This window comes from Phocoena sinus, chromosome 5 (genome assembly GCF_008692025.1).
Source record: "Phocoena sinus isolate mPhoSin1 chromosome 5, mPhoSin1.pri, whole genome shotgun sequence".
Lineage (NCBI taxonomy): Eukaryota > Metazoa > Chordata > Mammalia > Artiodactyla > Phocoenidae > Phocoena > Phocoena sinus.
Genome location: NC_045767.1, coordinates 67,971,162 through 67,995,335, shown reverse-complemented (window position 1 = coordinate 67,995,335; position 24,174 = coordinate 67,971,162). Strand labels below are relative to the sequence as shown.

Genomic DNA, 24,174 nt, shown 5'->3' with positions numbered 1-24,174 from the left:
GGCTACTGGGCTCCTCTACACAGTCTGAGAGCGATATAGAAGTATGAGTTACAGGAACTAATGCACAAACAAAATGCATAGGCTCATGAAACCCTGGGGACAAAATGCTTTTTCTTACTGGGTGGGTGTGAGAGGTAGAAAACTGCAGCCTGGGGCCAATGAGAGCCAACACCACTCGTAAGAGAAGAAACCCTTCCAGGCCAGTTCTCGCATCTCTCCACATTAGTCTGGGATGATCAACGCCTGGCCTTCCACTACAGGAATCAGCAACGTGAGTTCCAGTCGCCCTGGTGAAAGCATTGTAAAATCTCTGCTGGGTGAAGAGTAGATGAAAATATGTGAGCTACCTGGATGAACTGGAAAATCTACTCCTCCAACCCCTCTTCCCTCAAACTCCTAGACTGCTAGCTTCCAACCTAAAAAGATACCATGTTTTTCCAAAGCTAGTTCTTCTCTTTGTTGTTTTTTAATAATTTTTATTGTATTTATTTTATTTTTTTAGATCTAATATTTTTATTGAAATATATTTGACATACAAGATTGGGTAAATGTAAGGTATACAGCACAATAATTTGACACATTTATATATTGTAATGTAACTGCCATTGTAGCAATAATTAGCTACACTATAACATGACACTTCTATAACATAACATTATCATTTCCTTTTAGTGGCTGGAATACTTAAGATCTAGTCTCTTAGTAAGTTTGATGATTATAATATAACAGTGTTGGTTATATTCACTGCACTGTGCATTAGATCTCTAGATTTACTACTCACAGGTCTGTACCCTGTTTAAGGGTTGTTTATGTTGTTTAAACATCTGTCCTATCCCATTTATTATTGTCTCTAATAAATGAAATAGAGACTAAGAAAACAATAGGAAAGATCAATGAAATTAAAGCCTGGTTCTTTGAAAAGATAAAATTGATAAATCTTTAGCTAGACTCATCAAGAAAAAAGAGAAGGGCCCAAATCAATAAAATCAGAAATGAAAAAGAAGTTACAACTGACACTACAGAAATACAAGGAACATAAGAGACTACTACGAGGGGGGACCTTGAAGATGGCGGAAGAGTAAGACGCGGAGATCACCTTCCTCCCCACAGATACACCAGAAATACATCTACACGTGGAACAACTCCTACAGAACACCTACTGAACGCTGGCAGAAGACCTCCCAAAAGGCAAGAAACTCCCCACGTACCTGGGTAGGGCAAAAGAAAAAAAGAAAAAACAGAGACAAAAGAATAGGGACGGCACCTGCACCAGTGGGAGGGAGCTGTGAAGGAGGAAAGGTTTCCACACACTAGGAAGCCCCTTCGCGGGCAGAGACTGCAGGAGGCGGAGGGGGGAGCTTCGGAGCCGCGGAGGAGAGCACAGCAACGGGTGCGGCGGGCAAAGCGGGGAGATTCCCGCACAGAGGATCGGTGCTGGCACTCACCAGCCCGAGAGGCTTGTCTGCTCACCCGCCGTGGCGGGCGGGGCTGCGAGCTGAGGCTCGGGTTTCTGTTTCGGACGGAGCGCAGGGAGAGGACTGGGGTTGGCGGCTTGAACATAGCCTGAAGGGGTTAGTGCACCACGACTAGCCGGGAGGGAGTTCGGGGAAAAGCCTGCACCTGCCGAAGAGGCAAGAGACTTTTTCTTCCCTCTTTGTTTCCTGGTGCGCAAGGAGAGGGGTTTAGAGCGCTGCTTAAAGTAGCTCCAGAAACGGGCGCGAGCCGCGGCTAAAAGCGCGAACCCCAGAGACGGGCGCGAGCAGCGGCTATCAGCGCGGACCCCAGAGACGGGCGGGAGATGCTAAGGCTGCTGCTGCCACCACCAAGGGGCCTGTGTGTGAGCACAGGTCACTCTCCACACCCCTCTTCCGCGGAGCCTGTGCAGCCGGCCACTGCCACCACCAAGGGGCCTGTGTGTGAGCACAGGTCACTCTCCACACCCCTCTTCCGCGGAGCCTGTGCAGCCCGCCACTGCCAGGTTCCTGGGATCCAGGGACAACTTCCCCGGGAGAATGCACGGCGGGCCTCAGGCTGGGGCAAAGTCACGCCGGCCTCTGCCGCCGCAGGCCCGCCCCGCACCCAGTGCCCCTCCCTCCCCGCCGGGTGGAGTGCGCCAGAGCCCCCAAATCAGCGGCTCCTTTAACCCCGTCCTGTCCGAGCAAAAAACAGACGCCCTCCAGCGACCTACACGCAGAGGCAGGGCCAAATCCAAAGCTGAGCCCCTGCGAGCTGTGAGAACAAAGAAGAGAAAGGGAAATCCCTCCCAGCAGCCTCAGAAGCAGCGGATTAAAGCTCCACAATCAACTTGGTGTACCCTGCATCTGTGGAATACCTGAATAGACAATCAATCATCCCAAATTAAGGAGGTGGACTTTAGGAGCAAGATGTATGATTTTTTTCCCTTTTCCTCTTTTTGTGAATGTGTACGTGTATGCTTCTGTGTGAGAACTTTGTATAGTCTTGCTTCCACCATTTGTCCTAGGGCTCTATCCGTCCATGGTTTTTTTTTAAATTTTTTTTCTTAATAATTAATTTTAATTTTAATAACTTTATTATACTTTACCTTCGTTCTTTCTTTCTTTCCTTCCTTCCTTCCTTCCCTCCTTTAGACAACGAATCATCCCAAATTGAGGAGGTGGTCTCTGAGAGCAAGATTTATGATTTTTCCCCCTTTACCTCTTTCTGTGAGGGTGTATGTGTATGCTTCTGTGTAAGATTTTGTCTGTATAGCTTTGCTTCCAACATTTGTCCTAAGGTTTTACCCGTCCCTTTTTTTTTTTTCTAAATAAGTATTTTTTAATTCAATAACTTTATTATACTTTATTTTATTTTTACTGTATCTTCTTTCTTTCTGTCTTTTTTCCTTCTTTCCCTCCTTCCTTCCTCCCTCCCTCCCTCCTTTCTTTCCTTCTTGCCTTCTTTCCTTCTTTACTTCTTTCTTTCTTCCTTCCTTCCTTCCTTCCCTCCTTTCCTTCTTTCTTTCCTCATACTTCTACTAATTCACTCTACTTTTTCTCCCTTTTATTCTGAGCCATGTGGATGAAAGGCTCTTGGTGCTCCAGCCAGGAGTCAGGGCTCTACCTCTGAGGTAGGAGAGCCAACTTCAGGACACTGGTCAACAAGAGACCTCCCAGCTCCACATAACATCAAACAGCAAAAATCTCCCAGAGATCTCCATCTCAACACCAGTACCCAGCTTCACTCAATGACCAGCAAGCCACAGTGCTGGACAACCTATGCCAAACAACTAGCAAAACAGGAACACAACCCCACCCATTAGCAGAGAGGCTGCCTAAAATCATAATAAGGCCACAGACACCCCAAAACACACCACCAGACATGAACCTGCCCACTAGAGAGACAAGATCCAGCCTCAACACAGGCACTAGTCCCCTCCACCAGGAAGCCTACACAACCCACTGAACCAACCTTAGCCACTGGAGACAGACATCAAAAACAGCGGGAACTACGAACCTGCAGCCTGCAGAAAGGAGACCCCAAACACAGTAAGATAAGCAAAATGAGAAGACATAAAAACACACAGCAGATAAAGGAGCAAGATAAAAATGCACCAGACCTAACAAATGAAGAGGAAATAGGCAGTCTACCTGAAAAAGAATTCAGAATAATGATAGTAAGGATGATCCGAAATCTTGGAAATAGAATGGACAAAATGCAAGAAACAGTTAACAAGGACCTAGAAGAAATAAAGATGAAACAAGCAACGATGAACAATGCAATAAATGAAATTAAAAGTACTCTAGATGGGATCAATAGCAGAATAACTGAGGCAGAAGAACGGGTAAGTGACCTGGAAGATAAAATAGTAGAAATAACTACTGCAGAGCAGAATAAAGAAAAAAGAATGAAAAGAACTGAGGACAGTCTCAGAGACCTCTGGGACAACATTAAGTGCACCAACATTCGAATTATAGGGGTTTCAGAAGAAGAAGAGAAAAAGAAAGGGACTGAGAAAATATTTGTAGAGATTATAGTTGAAAACTTCCCTAATATGGGAAAGGAAATAGTTAATCAAGTCCAGGAAGCACAGAGAGTCCCATACAGGATAAATCCAAGGAGAAATACGCCAAGACACATATTAATCAAACTGTCAAAAATTAAATACAAAGAAAGCATATTAAAAGCAGCAAGGGAAAAACAACAAATAACACACAAGGGAATCCCCATAAGGTTAACAGCTGATCTCTCAGCAGAAACCCTACAAGCCAGAAGGGAGTGGCAGGACATACTGAAAGTGATGAAGGAGAAAAACCTGCAGCCAAGACTACTCTACCCAGCAAGGATCTCACTCAGATTTGATGGAGAAATTAAAACCTTTACAGACAAGCAAAAGCTGAGAGTTCAGCACCACAAAACCAGCTTTACAACAAATGCAAAAGGAACTTCTCTAGGCAGGAAACACAACAGAAGGAAAAGACGTACAATAACAAACCCAAAACAATTAAGAAAATGGTAATAAGAACATACATATCTATAACTACCTTAAATGTAAATAGATTAAATGCTCCAACCAAAAGACATAGACTGGCTGAATGGATACAAAAACAAGACCCATATATATGCTGTCTACAAGAGATCCACTTCAGACCTAGGGACACATACAGACTGAAAGTGAAGGGTTGGAAAAAGATATTGCATGCAAATGGAAATCAAAAGAGAGCTGGAGTAGCAGTTCTCATATCAGACAAAATAGACTTTAAAATAAGGACTATTAAAAGAGACAAAGAAGGACACTACATGATGATCAAGGGATAAATCCAAGAAGAAGATATAACAATTGTAAATATTTATGCACCCAACATAGGAGCACCTCAATACATAAGGCAAATACTAACAGCCATAAAAGGGGAAATCGACAGTAACACATTCGTAGTAGGGGACTTTAACACCCCGCTTTCACCCATGGACAGATCATCCAAAATGAAAATAAATAAGGAAACACAAGCTTTAAATGATACATTAAACAAGATGGACTTAATTGATATTTATAGGACACTCCATCCAAAAACAACAGAATACACATTTTTCTCAAGTGCTCATGGAACATTCTCCAGGATAGATCATATCTTGGGTCACAAATCAAGCCTTGGTAAATTTAAGAAAATTGAAATTGTATCAAGTATCTTTTCTGACCACAATGCCATGAGACTAGATATCAATTACAGGAAAAGATTTGTAAAAAATACAAACACATGGAGGCTAAATAATACACTACTTAATAATGAAGTGATCACTGAAGAAATCAAAGAAGAAATAAAAAAATACCTAGAAACAAATGACAATGGAGACACAACGACCCAAAACCTATGGGATGCAGCAAAAGCAGTTCTAAGGGGGAAGTTTATAGCAATACAAGCCCACCTTAAGAAGCAGGAAACATCTCGAATAAACAACCTAACCTTGCACCTCAAGCAATTAGAGAAAAAAGAACAAAAAAACCCCAAAGCTAGCAGAAGGAAAGAAATCATAAAAATCAGATCAGAAATAAATGAAAAAGAAATGAAGGAAACGACAGCAAAGATCAATAAAACTAAAAGCTGGTTCTTTGAGAAGATAAACAAAATAGATAAACCACTAGCCAGACTCATCAAGAAAAAAAGGGAGAAGACTCAAATCAATAGAATTAGAAATGAAAAAGGACAAATAACAACTGACACTGCAGAAATATAAAAGATCATGAGAGATTACTACAAGCAACTCTATGCCAATAAGATGGACAATCTGGAAGAAATGGACAAATTCTTAGAAATGCACAACCTGCCAACACTGAATCAGAAAGAAATAGAAAATATGAACAGATCAATCACAAGCACTGAAATTGAAACCGTGATTAAAAATCTTCCAACAAACAAAAGCCCAGGACCAGATGGCTTCACAGGCGAATTCTATCAAACATTTAAAGAGCTAACACCTGTCCTTCTCAAACTCTTCCAAAATACAGCAGAGGGAGGAACACTCCCAAATTCCTTCTACGAGGCCACCATCAACTTGATACCAAAACCAGACAAGGATGTCACAAAGAAAGAAAACTACAGGCCAATATCACTGATGAACATAGATGCAAAAATCCTCAACAAAATACTAGCAAACAGAATCCAACAGCACATTAAAAGGATCATACACCATGATCAAGTGGAGTTTATTCCAGGAATGCAAGGATTCTTCAATATACGCAAATCTATCAATGTGATAAACCATATTAACAAATTGAAGGAGAAAAACCATATGATCATCTCAATAGATGCAGAAAAAGCTTTCGACAAAATTCAACACCCATTTATGATAAAAACCCTGCAGAAAGTAGGCATAGAGGGAACTTTCCTCAACATAATAAAGGCCATATATGACAAGCCCACAGCAAACATCATCCTCAATGGTGAAAAACTGAAAGCATTTCCACTAAGATCAGGAACAAGACAAGGTTGCCCACTCTCACCACTCTTATTCAACATAGTTTTGGAAGTTTTAGCCACAGCAGTCAGAGAAGAAAAGGAAATAAAAGGAATCCAAATCGGAAAAGAAGAAGTAAAGCTGTCACTCTTTGCAGATGACATGATACTATACATAGAGAATCCTAAAGATGCTACCAGAAAACTACTAGAGCTAATCAATGAATTTGGTAAAGTAGCAGGATACAAAATTAATGCACAGAAATCTCTGGCATTCCTATATAATAATGATGAAAAATCTGAAAGTGAAATCAAGAAAACACTCCCATTTACCATTGCAACAAAAAGAATAAAATAACTAGGAATAAACCTACCTAAGGATACGAAAGACCTGTATGCAGAAAATTATAAGACACTGATGAAAGAAATTAAAGATGATACAAATAGATGGAGAGTTATACCATGTTCTTGGATTGGAAGAATCAACAGTGTGAAAATGACTCTACTACCCAAAGCAATCTATAGATTCAATGCAATCCCTATCAAACTACCACTGGCATTTTTCACAGAACTAGAACAAAAAATTTCGCAATTTGTATGGAAACACAAAAGACCCCGAATAGCCAAAGCAATCTTGAGAACGAAAAAAGGAGCTGGAGGAATCAGGCTCCCTGACTTCAGACTATACTACAAAGCTACAGTAATCAAGACAGTATGGTACTGGCACAAAAACAGAAAGATAGATCAATGGAACAGTATAGAAAGCCCAGAGATAAACCCACGCACATATGGACACCTTATCTTTGATAAAGGTGGCAGGAATGTACAGTGGAGAATGGACAGCCTCTTCAATAAGTGGTGCTGGGAAAACTGGACAGGAACATGTAAAAGTATGAGATTAGATCACTCCCTAACACCATACACAAAAATAAGCTCAAAATGGATTAAAGACCTAAATGTAAGGCCAGAAACTATAAAACTCTTAGAGGAAAACATAGGAAGAACACTCTATGACATAAATCACAGCAAGATCCTTTCTGACTCACCTCCTAGAGTAATGGAAATAAAAACAAAAATAAACAAATGGGACCTAATGAAACTTCAAAGCTTTTGCACAGCAAAGGAAACCATAAACAAGACCAAAAGACAACCTCAGAATGGGAGAAAATATTTGCAAATGAAGCAACTGACAAAGGATTAATCTCCAAAATTTACAAGCAGCTCATGCAGCTCAATAACAAAAAAACAAACAACCCCATCCAAAAATGGGCAGAAGACCTAAATAGACATTTCTCCAAAGAAGATATACAGACTGCCAACAAACACATGAAAGAATGCGCAACATCATTAATCATTAGAGAAATGCAAATCAAAACTACAATGATATATCATCTCACACCAGTCAGAATGGCCATCATCAAAAAATCTAGAAACAATAAATGCTGGAGAGGACACCCTCTCCGGAGAAAAGGGAACACTCTTGCACTGCTGGTGGGAATGTGAATTGGTTCAGCTACTATGGAGAACAGTATGGAGGTTCCTTAATAAACTACAAAAAAACTACCATATGACCCAGCAATCCCACTACTGGGCATATACCCTGAGAAAACCAAAATTCAAAAAGAGTCATGTACCAAATTGTTCATTGCAGCTCTATTTACAATAGCCCGGAGATGGAAACAACCTAAGTGCCCATCATCGGATGAATGGATAAATAAGATGTGGCACATATATACAATGGAATATTACTCAGCCATAAAAAGAAATGAAATTGAGCTATTTGTAATCAGATGGATAGACCTAGAGTCTGTCATACAGAGTGAAGTAAGTCAGAAAGAAAAAGACAAATACCGTATGCTAACACATATATATGGAATTTAAGAAAAAAAAAATGTCATGAAGAACCTAGGGGTAAGACAGGAATAAAGACACAGACCTACTGTAGAACGGACTTGAGGTTATGGGGAGGGGGAAGGGTGAGCTGTGACAGGGCGAGAGAGAGTCATGGACATATACACACTAACAAACGTAGTAAGGTAGATAGCTAGTGGGAAGCAGCCGCATGGCACAGGGATATTGGCTCGGTGCTTTGTGACAGCCTGGAGGGGTGGGATAGGGTGCTTTGTGACAGCCTGGAGGGGTGGGACTGTACCTTAGAAAGGTACAATTTCCCTAGACTGAACCAGGAAGAAATAGAAAATATGAACATACCAATTACCAGGACTGAAATTGAATCAGTAATTTAAAAACACTCAACCAGCAAAAGGCCAGGATCAGATGACTTCACAGGTGAATTCTACCAAACATTTAGAGAAGGGTTAACACCTATCCCTCTGAAACTGTTCCAAAAAATTGCAGAGGAAGGGACACTTCCAAACTCATTCTATGAGGCCACCATCACCCTGATACCAAAACCAGACAAAGATACTACAAAAAAAGAAAATTACAGACCAATATCACTCATGAATATAGATGCAAAAATCCTCAACAAAATGCTAACAAACTGACTCCAACAGTACATTAAAAGGATCATACACCATGATCAAGTAGGATTTATCCCAGGAATGCAAGGATTTTTCAATATACGCAAATCAATCGGTGTAATATACCACATTAACAAACTGAAGAATAAAAACCATAATTATCATCTCAATAGATGCAGAAAAAGCTTTTGAGAAAATTCAACATCCATTTATGGTAAAAACTCTTCAGAAAGTAGGCACAGAGGAAACACACATCAACATAATAAAGGCCATACATGACAAACCCACAGCTAACATCATATTCAAGAGTCATTATTGTCTTTTTGAATAAGAGGGGCGAAAAAACCCTCTCAAACCAGGAGGGTAAGTAAGTACTATTTAAATGTGCTTGCTTTGGAAACCAAAGGGGGAAAAGGGGGGTGGGATGAATTGGGAGATCAGGATGAACATATACACTACTATGTATAAAGCGATAATTAATGAGAACCTACTGTATAGCACAAGGAACTCTACTCAATGCTCTGTAGTGACCTAAATGGGAAGAAAATCCAAAAAAGAGGGGATATATGTATACATATAGCTGATTCACTTTGCTATACAGCAGAAACTAACACAACATTGTAAAGCAACTATAATCCTATAAAAATTAATTAAAAGAAAAAGTCCAAAGGTGCCCAACTCATTTGGGGGTTAGTATCATTTTGCTATCAAAATCAGATAGTACAGAAGAGAGGAAAATTAGAAGCTCATTGAACTGATCGCAAAAAAAATTTACATTATAAGCATTTACATAGGTTTTATTATGTCAGGAACTTGCCTAAGCCCTGAACATATGTAATTCAAAGACAACTCTTTGACTATTATCTCCACGTTACTGATAAGGAATTTAGGCATAGAAGGGTCATATGGCTTCCCCAAGGTCATACCGCCAGCTAACTGAATCCAACAGATCATTTGAAAAAAAAAAAAAACCCAAAATTGACATCATGCTCAAATGAGGTTAATCCCAGAAGCGCAAAATTAGTTACACTCCATGAAACTCATCAATGCCATTTATCTTATTAGTAGAGTAGAAAAAAGTTGTATCATTATTTAAATGAGGCAAAGAGATTTTAATAAAGTTCAGGAACTATTTATCTTTTTCAAAAATCTTAGCAAACTAAGACTAGAAGAGAACTCCCTCTCACTGGTAAACCTTATATACCAAAATCTTATAGCAAACACTACAGTTAGTGGAAAAACACAGATAGCATACCCTCCAAATTATAGAACCATACCCAATAAATGACAACTGATTGATACAGTACTAGAAGTCCTACCAATAATAAAAGTAAAGAAAAATAATTAAGAAAAAGAGAAAAATAATCACTATTTGCACTAGATGTTACCATCTCCTAATAAAACCACAGAATTATCACCAAATGAAGCAATTAGAAATAAGAAAGTTCAGAAGTTTACCTGAATATAACAACTTTAAAAATCAATAGCACTTACTTACCCCAGCAATAACCAACTAGAAAACATAACAATAGCAAAAAAAAGAAAAAGAAAAAAGCTATAAAATATCTAGTAATGAATTTAACCAAGGACACACAACATGAACACATAAGAACACATGGTATGGAGAAAACGTAAAATCCCTAATAAAGGGCATACTAGTTGATTTACAAAATTAAATAGACATTTTATTCTCTTAGATAAGATGACTTAACATTACAAAGATATTCACTATTCCTAACTATTCTATAAATTCAATGTAATACCAATCACATTTCCAGTTGGATTTTTAAAGAATTAAATAAATTAATTTTATTATTTAATAGGAAGCCAAACTTTAAAAAGATGAAAAAAAGAAGGGCAAGCTGCCAGATATAAATACATACTTTTAACTCATAATAATAACAAAAAAATATCGTCATAAGAACAATGAAATGGACCAAAAAAACACAATAGAAAGCTCAGGGATAAACCATGTAGAGGGGACACTTTTATATAAGATAAGGATAGCATCACAAATTCATGGGGAAACAATGAATTATTTAGTAAAATGGTTTGCAAAAAGTGAATCCCAGCTTAACCCTACACACCAAAGGAAACTACGAAGGAGTAAATATCTAAAGGTGAAGAATATAACTAGAAAGCTGATAGAATAAAATGTGGAATAGCTACAGATCTGAGGCAACGGAAGGATTGTTTAAACAAAACTTTGAAAGCACAAACAAAGAAAAAGGAGTAATTAAGTTGTTTACGTCAAAGTGAAGAATTTCTGGTCAATAAAAGATACTATGGATAAAGTTAATATATAGCTGACAGAATGGAAGAAGATATTTGCAAAGTGTAAAACCAACCAGGGATTAACGTTTAGAATATACAAGAAACACCTACAAATGTGTAGTGAAAGACAACAACCCATATAGAAAAATGAGTCGGAAATATGAATATCCAATATAGAAGGAACTCAAGATGCTGACGAACAGATGACAAATCAAAACAACTGGCAATTACAGAAATACAAGTTAAGTGATTGTAGGCTGGCAAAAATTGGAAAGCTGAATAATGCTAACTATTGGCAGAGATATTGTTAAATATGAATCTTTGTCCACTGCTGGTGAAAATACAGACCAGTGCAAACTTCCTGGAGAGCAACTGGGCACTGGTCAAAATAAATGCATGTCCCATATGACCCAGAAATATCGTACCTGGGTGTGTGTCCAAAAGACATTCTCACAAAGTCCCTGAAGACACGGACAGGGTTGTTCATGACAACCCTAGAAATGATGCCAGAGTTTCCCACAGCCCGTATGACCAACAGAGAAGGCAGCTGGGCTTGAGCTATCTTGGCAGGACCCCACTCAAGAGCTCAGTTCACCTGTGATCAGAATCCCACCAATAAGAGGCTAAAAGATGGCTTCTTTTGTCCAGAGTCAAGGGGGAGTACAAGGAGAAGGGCCAGACTGGAGTTTACAGTGCAGGGAAATGTGCAGTGTCATCCTCCAAAGCCTCCCCGCAAACCTATGTGTGTGTCCCATGAGGCGTCAGTGTTTGGTCACCCACCATGGAAAGGACATTGATTGTAAAGTACTGTGAGTCAGAAAAGCAGCAAAAGAAGGACATCACTGCTGACCAATTAAGGTAACTACCTCCTCTCCCTCTTCCTCCTCCTCCTTTAATGAAATGGAGAAACTGAACTTTAAGGAGAGCTTGGAGAGGAGGTATCTCAGAGCTACATCATACCCACCATCCTTGAAGCAACCAGAGTCAAGATAAAGTCCCCCTTAGGGAGGGGAGAAAATGAGGCAGTTGAAAGAGAGTCTTTATAATGCTTTTCAGCTTTACAGTGTCCTTTCTCTACAGACCCTATGGTCTGAACATTGTTTCTCACCGCCCCCCAAAAATTAATATGTGGAAATCCAAACACCACAGGCAATGGTATTAAGAGGTGGGATCCTTGGGAGGTGATTAGGTCATGAGGGCAGAGCCCTCATAAATAGGTCACAAGGGCAGAGCCCTCATAAATAGGTTTAGTGCCTTTAGAAAAGAGTCCCCAGAGAGCTTGCTTGTCCCTTCCATCACGTGAGGTTACAAGAAGTCTGGCCTTCACCCAACCACGTGGGCACCCTGATCCCAGACTTCCAGCCTCCAGAATTACCAGGAAAAAATTTCTGTTGTTTATAAGTTACCACCTAATCTGTAGTGTTTTGTTATAGCAGCCCAAACAGACTAAGACAGACCCTAAAAGAAAAGGGAAGTCAGGGCCAAAATATAGCTGAAGCTGCCTCAACAAGATGCTAGAAATAGGAATTAGTTTAATTTTTCTTTATTTATATCCTACATAATTACAAAAATCATTTAAGCAGAACCGAAACTATTTCACGTTGTTCTGCTACCCAACATTTCAAATGACATCCCCCATCCTGCAACCGGAGAATCAGCACCATTGTATAGAGGGTACACTCAGGCCAACAACCTGAGCTGGCCCATCCAATAACGTGTTCAATCACAGTGGCTCCCAAAAGATGAGAATGGAAGCGTTTTATCAGACCACAGCACACAAGTTTGCCTCCTCTCGTGGCTGGACCTCGGCTCTTTAAAAGGACTAGGATGAAGAGGAGAATGACAAGCAAGACTGTAAGTTCCTCAAATGTCTTCCACTTGCAGGTCCCAGAGGACACAATTATTGATCTCAGAGCTTGAAATGGAAATCGATGGTTTTTAAATGCTAGAGAAAATAAGGGAGTTAAAATAAGGGAAAAAATCTTGTAAAAAGTATAAGCCATTAAATAATGGAAAATGTTCATTTTCATCATCTATACCTGTGTGCTCAAAGACAAAATGAGTTGCAACCAAAAAGAGTCAGTCTTATTTCTTCAGAATAGGCTTCATGTTTCACAAAAGCCATGAATTACTGTTTTCAAGTCTCAAAAAAATCCCTTTAACAACTAGACTGCAACAAAATTAAGCATGTGTTTTCGAACCCTAATTAGTTCTTGGTTATATATACCCAGCTATAGGTTGTCAAACTGCTTGATTTGCGACCTGATATCAAAATATCACTTCCTATTACCTTGATTGTGTGCCAGATGTTCCAGCTTTAGATGCCCTTGCGAGTTGGTTATTAATGTGGTTGTTATTACTGAATGCAAAAGAATATCCTAATATCTTTAAATATTAAGTTTTGCCCTGAAATAAGATAAGCATATGCAAGTATGATGATTTGGGGCTGAGAAATTAAACAAAGTAATAGAGAAGTAAAGGAAAGATGTCCCTGATACAGTCAATTGTTAATGAACCCATGGATGGCATAGTTGCTTCTCCTATGGACAAGTAAGATTTCACAACATAACAATAAATATCAGGTCAGTTCACTGCTTTTGCTTTCATTAGAATCCCCACATCATGGAGGAAAATTTTCTTGTTAATGCTAGCTAAAGTTCTCAAAAGCAGGACTGGGTATAAAATCTCTTCCACTTCTTAGTATTACTAATGAAGTTGGTTGTCATTTTATTTATTATACTCGTTCAGTTTTATATTAGAAAGAGAAAATGACATTTAAGAGATTAATTGAGTTCAGGGCAAAAGATATCTTATATCTGATGTTTTTGAAGGTCTAAATAGAAATAAAAATGTCTGTCAAACCATGTTTCTGAATTTTTATAAGACTATAATTATACACATAGTTAATAACCCCATTAGGCAGGATGCGTCAGAAAACATTGAAGACTTAGATTATTATGATTAGCATAATAATTAGGTCGTTCATCAGGAAAAACTATGAATAATTCATTTTAATTAAGTAACTGATATAACAGCAAATCAACCATCAGTGCCAGAGCCTAGTAAGTCACCAGTAAAACTAACTTCTGGGTACAAGATAATAAATTAAAAACTTGTTCCATTACTAAAAAAAAAAATCACCAAAAATTTTTCCTGGACTTTGCATGTTTGCCAGTTAGTAGGTATTCCCCAGGTATGTGAAACACTTTGCTGCTGCATAATTTGAAAACTAGAAAGAAGTATTAGATATTAAAGATATGAGAGGAAAATGTGTCTCTCTTCCAGATAATAAATGTTACCATTGTGTTGCTTTCCTTCTGGCTATGCCAGGTGACTAACCTTTGGAATTAAGTGTAGAAATATATATTATACAGGGAAGAAACAGTCCACGGAGAAAACAGGTGGCTGAAACCAACTATTCCAGTCCATAAATGCTGGTATAAATTATTCTGAAAAAGAACAAAAGATTCTGTCTCCCCATCCAGTTTATAAAGCCTGTTAAGACCCTGGGATTCAGAACAATCTATTATTAAATATTCTGCTTCTTCTTCTGGTTTACCCAGAAGGAAAACAGCCCAAGAGTTATAGTCATTTTTCGGATGAGAGATAAAGATCAATTTAAAGATTTTAATAAATGATCAATATTAAGATGCAGGGATACATAACACATGAAGGCCTATCTAACTTATGAAAGTTTTAATTTTAGGATGCAATACCCTTTAAATCAAAGTGTGTTTCAATTTTTTTTCTTATAATCTATAAGATTATAGATCGTCAAGTAGACTCCAGAATTTGGAAAGACCAAATAAAGCCTTATTTTAGTGTAAGAGTAACTAAAAGCCTTAGGGAATATGATGAAGTTCATTGGAACATGGGAACTTGGGGCCTGTTTTCTGTGCTGAGCAGAGGACAGGTCAGATGAATAACCATTTTGCTCCAATACAAACTGCCTGACCCATCCCCTAATTAACCCTCTGGCCATAGCCCTGACCTCAGAAATGCCACTGCTGTAATACTGAATGGGGTTTAGAGTGGCAATGACCACTGACAAGTAATCCAGTAGTTTGCACATCAGCCAAGAAACACTGCAGTTGAACATCTGCATCCCACCGATCTTCAAGACCGTCAGGACACAAACCTGGGAGCCATCTTTGACTCCTTCCTCTAAACTTCCTGTCCAACTGGCCTGCCTGTACTATGTATTCGATCTACAAACATCTTTCCATGCTCTCCACAGTCATGGCTGTCATCGGCACTACTTTCATTCATGCACTAATCATCTCTCTTAGTTGGAATAAAATAGTCTCCTGTTGGCTTCTGTGCCCTCCTATGTGCCCCGCTCCAACACAAGTCTGATCACAGCAATCTATTACTTAAAGTATTTCAATTATTCCTAATTTCTTTGCTTACATTTGGTGACTACTAACTTTTCCAGCACTTGCCTTACCAACCCTATAGTTGACTCAATCCTTGCAGAGCTTAGAACATGTCATGCTCTCATCTCTGAATCTATACGCATATATCCTGGGTTCAGTCAAATTGAATATTTCTTCCCTGTAGCTACTACTTCCAGGCTAGGTAGCATTTGATTGTAATTCATACTTAAACAGAAGTCCCGAGATACTATGGTACCAGGGCTGGTCTTGTTTACCCCATCTCCTAATTTCCTGTTATCTACAGTGCTAGCTATTCACAACAATGAATTTTGTTCCTCTGAATAAAGGTAAGGGAGATTCACCCACCCAGATCAGCCCAGAACCCAAGCTAGTATAAGATGAGATGACTTAGCACTAAGAGCAAACCAGATAGGGATTTTCTGAAATCAGCAGCTAGGCCTCCCTAAAAATAAATGGACCATTGTCCTAAAGGAAATGCCCAATACTTTCTATGACTTCACTCAGGAACAAAATTAAGATCCCATAGTGACTTTCATTTCTTACATTTTTATAACTCCTTGGGGCAATTAAGGACAGATTTTTCCCTAGCCTATTACTCATAAATACCCGTAAAAGAGGAAGCTAGCATAATTTTCCCCGAGAAAAGGAACTTTTAACAAATGACCTCAAATACTGAATAACTCACTTTCTGCACTAGAGTGACTTAAGTGATCAATTTCCCAGAAGGAACCCACTGGCCTAGCTTGTGCAAAAGGAAGCATCAATATTAAGAACTCATGTTAATTTGTGTGTGTGTGATAAAAGTATTATATTATTAATCAGAAAGAGTTTTTATGCATTAAAGATAACTACAGTGTTTACAGATGAAATTATATATGCCTGGGGTTTGCTTTAAAATAATGCAATGGGGGAGGGGGTAAACATAAACAAAATAAGATTGGCCATGAGCTTGATTATTTTTAAGCTAAGTGATTAATACATGACAGTTAATTATACTAGTCTCTTCTTCTGCAGAAGTTTTTAAAAATTATAACAAAAATCTTTCTAAAAAATGAATTTTTATAGCCAGTTGATCCTACTTGTTCCTATAAAAGGAGAAAACGATTACGAGGAGTGCCAAGAGTGGTTCAGGGCTCCTTTGGGAGATTTTTCTGAGGTTCCCTTTAACATGACTCCACTCTCTCTACTTGAAATCATCACCTCTCTCTCCCTGCCCCAACCACCTTCCCTAACTCCTTTTTATTCCTCAAGGCTTAGTTTAGGCATGGCCCTCTTAGAAAGCCTGATCTTATGTTTTCCTCCTTCCCAAGTCAGGGTAAAGTGTCCCTAATACATGCTTTCATAGCATCCCATGTTTCTTTCACTGGGGCTCTTATTACACTAAATTGTACCTATTTGCTTACTTGTCTGTCTCCTCCACCAGAATCTACAACAGAATCCAAACTTTCTGAAGACAGGAAACACCTAATTTATCTTAGGAAAGGATCTTAAAACACACACTATTTGCTTTATTTTTATACCATCTTTCTCCCACTGTTCTCTGGATTTAATCACTTGCCTGATGATCTTTCTTACTCTGAGAATCTATCATCATGTGAAGAGACCAGGAATGAAAAATTTTATTTCGAATCCAGCAAGTCCTTAATCTTTTATGTTTCCTCTAAATTATGCTTGAAAAATGAACTGTTTCTTTTTTTAAATCATCTCCCTCTATTTGTATTTTATGAAAGGCAATGAGATGACGGAAGTTGGCACTGTCACAGTTCTGCCTGGAAATCTTAGCTCGATCACGGGGTTCATCAGTTATATTTGCTATTTTCCATATTACTGCAGGGTACAGTGCTAATAAACTTTCTTCTATTATATGACAAGTGTCTCTTTTCTTACAACTTCCAATAACATTTTCTCTCTCCTCTAATCTCTCACCAACAGGCTATTTGAGGCCCTTTTAGCTACTGCTAACGTGGTCCTCATGGCTCTTAAGATTTTATTAACATGTCCCCAAGTTTACCCACCATGAAGTCCACGTTTCACTGTTTTTTATGGCAGTGTCCCATTTCCAAATACCCAAATGTGTTCTTGTTACCTATCATTTCATAACAACTCACCCTAAAACAGTAGACCTTCTTTGATGAGAGCTGATGAAAGTTAAATCACATCCTCCGTTCATAGCATATCATCATCATTTGTCCTAGTAAGGCTTTCTCTTATTTATATTACTTACTAATTTATTTACTTATTTATTTTTATCCCCCTCTTAGTATTCTACCTGTGCTCCCAAGCAACTATTACAATGTGCTTATACTAACACAATGAGCTGAATCATCAATCAGGCTCACAAAACCCACGTCTTACCAAGCACCAAGTTTACTAATGTTTAGTCAAGTTTACACAAAGGAGCCGCATCATATCAGGACATATCTTCCTAAATCCCTTTTTCACATTAGGATGCATTTTGGGTTCAGAGCAAGAAGCACAATGGTCAATACAAAATGGCACAAGGAAGCCCTTTACTTCTGTGCTTCTCTCAACCTTTATACTTTCTGGTTATGTAGTAAGAAGGTCTATGTGATTAACTTCCATTATCCAGCCCAGCTATGGCTCATAAAGCCATAAATTGATGACTAATTTATAATAAATAATCCAGACAGACCAGGTACATCCTGCTATAAAAATTCCTTAGGTAAGAAATCAGAACATGGTACCTCCTGGAAGATTTTCAGTTACCTTCCAATTAGTAAATTCCATCAATTTGCTAACAAAGGGGTCTGGCTAAGGTCAGAACTACCTCAGGCAAGGAGAGAGGAACCAAGTTTTAGACCTGTTTATTAATCCTTTACTGGTGTTTACAGTTTATCTCTTACTTTGATGCATTTTCGCAGCATGTGTATTGTTTTGTGAGCATGTACAAACATGTATACGTTTGTATTCAATATTTATTTGTGTTGCATATTTACATCAAAATTCTGTTTCTTACTGGTTTCTTTTAGTCCTGTGTCTTAGGATCCATCCACATTGCTCTGTGAACACCTAATCCACTGCTTCTAACTGCTGCATACTATTCCGTTTGGTTTATCCCCTCTCCTAATGATGGACAGCCAGCTTGTCTCACTGCCTTAGTGGCAGAAATAACGCTGCAGTCAATATTTTTAGATATGAGAACCTCATTAGGATATTTAATCCAGCGCATTACTCTTGGGCCATGTGGAACAAATATACTTAGTTTATTAAATACCGCCACCTCCAAACTAAATACACTCAGACTATACTCCCACCAGGGCCTGAAGATCCCTGTGTCCCCACATTCCTGCCAGCATATGCCATTATCCAACTGACTGGGGGTAATAATTACAACAGAGATGACGCATTTTGTTTGGGATCCTCTAATTACCAGCTATGATGAGTATTTTGACATACACTGTTACCTTGACCATACTTGTTACCTTTGGGAATTTCCTCTTCTCTAAATTGTGTATTCATACCCCTTATGCATCTTGCAAATTGGAGTTAAAATGGCACATTCCCAACTCATTTCCTCTCAACTGGATTCAAACTGTCCATGGACGCTCGAATATGACACAAAAGGGAAGTGTAATGAAGGGGCAGTCAGAGTGGCAAGAGCTAGTGGTCCTCACTAATTGCAATAAAAGTAACTTAGTTTTGCAAATTTCACTAAAACATACAACAGTGTGAATATCTTGGGAGGGCCCCTCCCAAAGCAAGTAAGGAGCCCTGAAGCCTAAGCTTTGTTTGCTTCACAATAAATCCACCTGGGGTCCCATGTATACATGGGTCCAATCTGAGCCCTCTATTTGGTTCTATTGATTTATTGGTCTGTTCTTACACCACACTAGGGCAACACTAGGTTTATAACTATGTCTTTGTTTGCTTGAATTTTATCGATAAGCATGTATTAATTTATTTTATGTTTTTAAAATATCACTGAAAATTTCTTAGAATCCCAGATAACATTTCCATATTTTATTTTTTATTCAAATTGTATCTACCCCCATCACCCACCACCTACCCCCTCACTGCCTGATGGAATCCTCTGACCAACAGGAGTTCCCACCTTTAGATTATGTCACTCATCTCCATGTTCCTAGGGATATTATTCCCTGTAGTTTTCATTATTTTTTATCAGTGGTAGTATGTAGCTAATAAGACATTGCTCAGAAAAACTCAGTCTATCCCCTTTGAGATTAATGAATTAACTCATACATCCATTTATTCAGTAAATAGTTCTTAAGTGCCTACAATATGTTTAAATGTTATGAATTCAACAACAACAAAAAGCATACGTTAACCCTCATGGAGTTTAATTCTTACCATAAATCATTTCCTTTACCAAGAAGAAAATAGAGAGTATATGGGGGATACATAAGTACTTTCTTCCTTCCTCTTACAGTGTATTCAATAAAGTTATTAATAATAATATGCCTCTTTCTGATACCCACGACTGTAAATTTCTAGACACTGCAATGCATCAGCGGTGGTTTCTGCAAAAACAAAGACTTTGTTCCCTTTTCCACAGGTCAGCTCACTGCTCTATACCACTACAGCTGTGTATATCAAAGTCATGCAAAATGTTGAGTGTTCTTTTTAATGCCCTCAATAAATGCAGTGCTGACTTAGATACTATCTTATTGGACTACAGTTCTTTCCCACTGTTCATGCCTGTTTCCCTCAGGACACTGGGAAGAGACATAATTTCATAAGCCGTTCTCCTACTGAGGAAGATCAGTGTACCCTAAGGAAAAAAGAGCATACTTTCACAGTAAGCTTGAAAATGAGTGCATTTTTCTATTGAACCAGTGGTGGTGGCGGTGGGAGTGGTTGTCTTCCTAATGTAGAATTCATGACATCACTTATTTACAGATAAATTCAAGCATGTCAAGTTTGGCAGATTCTTTCCAAAGACTAGCTTATCTCTCTAGCCTCATTGTCTGCCTCTCCTGCACTGTAATTTGCACTTGGCAAAGTCCCCAAAATAGAACATGCTGTTTCATACATCAGCATTTTTAGTTTCACTGTGACTTCTACCTGGAATGTGTTTCCAGCAATTATTTCTTCACCTGCCTCCACCCCTCATGCAAAACACAGTCCCAGGAGAAGTGTCTCTTCTCCAATCACATAATGCTCCTCTCTCCTGAGACCCGCATACCCTGAGTATCCCAGTATCGTAACACTTAAATTAGTCTTTCGAAATGATCTATTTACATGCCTGTCCAGCCTACCAGCCTACAAGTTTCTCAAGAGCACAGGACTGTGTCATTCTCCCCTTTATAGACCCAGCTACTACCCCAGTCCTTGCCATACAGCATGCAATCCACAAATACTGAACAGAGCCCAACTCAACTGAAATATCAATAACTTTTTGGAACAGCGCTTTGAGCTTATGCAATCATAACTACCCCCAGAATGAAGCCTGTGGGTAAACAAAATAGCCAGCTTCCAACATAAGAAACTTGAAGAGCAGGGAAGGCAAATAATCACTGGTGAACTTTGGTTAAATTGCCTCCTTATCCTTTTAATTAAAAATTTTTAAATGCCAATTAGTATACTGAGCATGGAGCACATTAGTAACTATTAACCCACTCCTTGATAATACAATATTATAATGCATGGCTTAGCAAAGTGGTTTTTAACTTGGCTCTTTGAGTTGGGGTGGGGATCATTTTGTGCTTATTTTTTGGTCTATATTTTAAGTTGTGATTTTTTTTTCCTCCAAATAAAGCATGGGCATAAAAATCGATAAATGAAACAGATAAAAGTGAGTGAGGTAGCTGAGGATGGATGGAGGGATGAGGGAAACTGAGACAGAGCCTTAGGATCCCTACTGCTCCTTGGAGCTCACGGTGACAACCATGTGTAGGCAGCAAGAAGTCTTTGAGTGAAGCACAAAAGAACTAAGCTTGCTGTGCACTGCCTCTCTTCCTTCATCCCTCCTCACTGCATGATCACTTATTTTAATTCTTTTTTTTTTTTTTTGAGTTGGGCAAGTAGATTCTGAAACTACCAACTTCATCCGTATTCAGAAGGATCAAGTTTCCATTGCTTCTAGGATTCTGGGGTGACTCGAGAATGTTAAAGAGGCGGAAAGAAAAAAAATGGCAGTGGAGGGCGTTCTATCAGTGATATATAATTACCTCCCTCACATGCTTTATTATGCTTCATTATCTTTATTATTATTTAACATATATTGTATGAAAAGTGCTACAGAGCAGCATTGCTCAATTTTTAATGTGCATGGGAAGCACCTGGGATCTTGTTAAAACAAAGGTTCCGACTCAGTAAGTCAGGAACAAAATAGGAGATTCTAACAAGCTCCCAGGTGGTGCCAATTCTGCTGGTCCACAGATTGCGCTTTGAGAGGCACTAAAGGATGCCAAAAAATGGATGAGAAATAGTCTCTAATTCTCACGGAGTTCACAGTCTCGTAGGAGGTACAGACCGTAACTATAAGAACTCAAATAAGCAGCAAAGGGTGAGTACTGAAAAGGATGCTGAACACCAGGCAGCCTTGAGGTTTTAGCAGAACACATGCAACATGGGCTGTTCTCAGAATCTCATGTCAAGTGCTTTAAGAAAGTAACATAAAAGAAATAAGGACCCAGTCAGGAGGTCCCAAGAGAAATTAAATATGTTCTCACTTTTCTGATCCCTTTCTTGCTAGTTTTCTTAGTAAAGTGGGAGAATGTTGACTTTGTTTACTACCAACATACATCTGCTTTCTTGTTGCAGAGAGCAGTAAAGGAAGATGGACTCCAGACAATGCTAGCTTCCTCATGGTTTCCAAAAACAGCCTCCTAGACTAAGTAAGTATTTATCCCAGCAGAGATGTCACCTTGCAGAGACAAAAACTGAGCCTGTTATCAAACAGACTAGCCCACTCTTAAGTGTAAGTGTCCAGGTGTCAAGCTGAAAGGAAGATAAATGCAGCTTTGCCCCCCACACGCAGCCAAGAACTGCTCTGGAAAATTCTGTGGTGTGTGACACGTTGCTTTTCTGTACTGTCACATTTTAACAGTATCAAAGCTAAACTTTCAAAACTGAGTTTTACAGGCTTGGGTATCTTTGCAATGAAATCACAAGATCACAGGGTTGAACTGCAATGTGGATCCCATCCTGTGAGTGTGTATCAGGGTTTCACTCTCAGAACATCGACTTCTAGGAAACACACAGTAGCCCAACTAACCTGTAGCCAAGCAGCGAACAAACAATCCTCTTGCTAAGGAGTCTGCTCCGAATTTCATCGAGATCCGACTATTTCTCAGAAAGAACATTCTGTCTCAGTGTTGTTCACTCGTCTTTTGTCCCAAACCGATGATAGTGTGGTAACGGGCTGCGCTCTGTAGAAAGAAACACACGCAGTTTGGAAGAACATCAGGCTTTAGGCTTTAGTCAGTGTCCCTAAGTTCAGGGTTCTCATCCATAAAACAAGGATAATAAAATCTACTAGTTACCTAACAGCATATTGTGAGAATTTAAGGAAGCAAATGTATGTGAAAGAACTGTAGAAACTACAAAATAATAATGTAATAGCATCATAGCTCAAAAGCAATTGTCTTAATAAGTAGTAAAATAGTTGATTTCCATTATAAAAGTTGGAGGCCCAGATCCTTCTTTCCACTAGACTGGAACTGCAAGGGGGAAAAAATTTAGCCAAACACTCTTTCCTGGGACTTCTACCCTTGAAGAATTGGTGCAAGGCTTTAAAAAATGGTGAGGTCCCATTCATTTAGAAGCAGTGTTCTCATCTGATTGTTCCTGTCTTGAGAAATTTCCTTTAGTTCTTGTTTCCTTGCTCCATCCGAAACCACTGATTTCCTCCTATTTCGGGATGTGGTTCTCCAATCTTTCAGTTTGCCAGTAAATTTCCTTTTTTGCCTAAGCTGACCGTTTGTTTCTTTGCAATCAAAAAAAAAAAAACCGTAGCTAACTGATATACCTAGCCAGGATCTCAACCCAGGGCAGCCCAAAATCCAAAGCCCATGCACTAAACCAATAAATTATATGGTCTTTTAAAAAGTCACATTAAGTATCAACATGTACAGTGCTTCTCTTAACCAACCTGCAGCTGTATTAATCTATGATGCACCCATTAGTTCATATGGTAACTTCTGCCTTCTAAAAACAAATGTGAAAATTATTTCTTATGTGATAATTCAGAAATTATCTTAAGTGCCATGGATTTAAGGGGAATCATTGAGTCATTTGAGAAATTGAACTGTAGAGCTGATAGGAACCTATGAGATCATTTTCACCTAACTTTGTATAAACATAAGTATCGTAACAATTTCATGAAAACAGCATCTGGCAGACTTAAACATTCTTCTTTCAATTGGTATAGAAGCAACTACCCCACTGCTTAGATGTAATGTATTACAGACAAGTCTCACCAAGTACAAACTGTAAACACGGACTACAAAGACAAAATTTATCTTTCTCAGCTTTGTTTCAAATTTAAGAAATACCCAGGCTCTGCTAAGTAAGCAAGCCTATTACTCCAGTGGCCCCTTGAGTAGTCTAAGCAATCATCCTGGACATCAAACAGCAGGAAGCTTTTGGAAAGAAAAAAGGAAAAAAGGTTCAGCCACAGTTTAACTT

The 24,174-nt window shown here is 38.8% G+C and overlaps 1 protein-coding gene across 5 annotated transcripts in view; it reads right to left on the bottom strand.

The window, feature by feature from the left end:
• Nucleotides 1–24,174, bottom strand: part of GRXCR1 (glutaredoxin and cysteine rich domain containing 1) — a 335,749-nt gene that overhangs the window by 217,832 nt on the left and 93,743 nt on the right. For 4 of the 5 annotated variants that reach the window (XR_004350085.1, XR_004350087.1, XR_004350088.1 and 1 more), the window contains one exon: nucleotides 22,763–22,916. The gene's annotated coding sequence lies outside the window, so the exon portion shown is untranslated. Of the gene's footprint in view, nucleotides 1–21,501; nucleotides 22,917–24,174 lie in introns of those variants that run through there. The other variant, XR_004350089.1, reaches the window with a different exon arrangement.